Here is a 1,876-nt window from a genome sequence, read left to right as displayed (position 1 = left end):
CTTTCAGGGATTACTTTTATAACTTTTATATTTTGGGCCGACTTCATCATGTCGGGCCGTTCTAAGTTATAGTAATCCTTTCTTATAGGGCTGGCCAGACCTCTTTCCAGAGATTTATTTATAACTTTGGTTATTGCGACTGGTCCGACTTCTTTACGTCAGCCAGTCTTTAAGTTATTTTTTAGCAATCCATTTTATTAGGACCTCGTCAGGTCCTTTCTATGGATCACTTTTGATAACTTCTTGCATTATTCTGTTTTCATCTTTGCCGATTTTGTAGAAACTGGGTTTAATCCTCGTTTGGTCGACCTTTTAATGAATTTGGTTTTCATCTCTGTTGGTCTTTATCGTGATTGTGCAGTGAATTCGATTTTCACTTTCTGCCGAACTGTAGCTTTATAATCGGACGATGAATGTTTCAGATTAATGCGGCTTGAGAATTTGTAGAAGATCTAAACATATTTTATTCAAAAGAAAATGCAAATATATACATGCGGGAGTTTTATCCCTCTAAGTCGGGTGATTTGTGGGTCTTGGCTTGGCGCCTCATTAAAAAACCTTTTCAGGAAAAAGAGTGCACCTTATCCTAAGATCCTTTATCATCCTTAACTATAGCACCTTCTTAGGTTGCAGGCGTGCCATGACCTTGGAAGCTCTCACCCATCGAGTTCGGACAGTCTATAATAGCCCTTTTCAAGTACTTCTATGACTCGGTAGGGCCCTTTCCAGTTTGCTGCCAGCTTTCCTTTGATGACAAGTCATCATATACCCATTTTTCAAGCTAATTTCACTTGTTTTATTAGTCTTTATGCACTTTCTTGCATCCTAAGTAAGAGATTTGGAATGAAAATGCATAACTACTTTAAATCAAACAACCACCATTAAATTAATGCTAACTCATGAGGTTTAAGCTAAATTTAATTGATTTTTAATTGATTTATAAGCCTTGTGAATTTAGTGATACTTTGAGTTGTTGTTTTGGTTTATTGTAGGTGAAGAAAAGAAGAAAAGAGGAAGCGTGGCTTAAGAAAGCGTGGCCCAAGAGAGAAGAAGTGTGGCGCATAAAAGGAGGAAGCAAGCATTGCCCTCAACAAGGGCACACTGCCCTCAAGGAGGGCAACATAAGGAAGCAAGCTTTGAGAGGCAACACTGCCATGCCCTCCTCAAGGGCGGAGCACAAATTGGTGCCATGGATCAAGGAGAGCAAACATTCTGCCCTGCCCTCCTCAAGGGCAATATCGGGCTCATCAAAGGAAGAAATTCAAAGAAAAAGTTCACCAATGCTTGCCACAAGGATCGAACACGGCACCATGAGGAAACAAGAAAATAGGCCTTAGTTTGGTGCCAAGAAAACCAAGAAAAAGAGTAGCGTGTGCATTGCCCGAGTTTCGAACACGGGGCTTCAATTTTGGAAACATTGCCCTGCCCTCCGCAAGGGCAGGGCAGCATTTTGTGGTGCACGGCCAGCGCACCAGATTGGCGCACCAGGGGAGCTTCGGCAGCAACATAGCGCACGCACGGGCAGAATCTGGCGCACCAAAAATTTCTGCCCTGCCCTCCACAAGGGCAGGGCAGCATCCTGCAGCACCAACACGCACGCACCAAGGCACCAACGGCCGCACGCACAATTTCCTGCCCTGCCCTCCACAAGGGCATGGCAGCCTCCTGGAAGCAATTGTTCTTGGGCTAAAAATTTGTTTAAAAATCCAATTTAATTCATTTCTTCACCAACTCAAAAGCCCATCCAAATTCCAAAATCCAAGAATAGAAAGTGTATAAATAGGAGATAGTTTGATGTAATTAGGACCTTTTCCTTGACTCTTGAACTTTGAACTTTCTTTTGAGCTTTGAATCTTTACTTTTATTTTTGAACTTT

Source organism: Arachis duranensis, chromosome 3, assembly GCF_000817695.3.
Source record: "Arachis duranensis cultivar V14167 chromosome 3, aradu.V14167.gnm2.J7QH, whole genome shotgun sequence".
In the NCBI taxonomy this organism is placed as follows: domain Eukaryota; kingdom Viridiplantae; phylum Streptophyta; class Magnoliopsida; order Fabales; family Fabaceae; genus Arachis; species Arachis duranensis.
The sequence above is the reverse complement of the archived record's forward strand: the minus strand, read 5'-3'. Positions refer to the sequence as shown.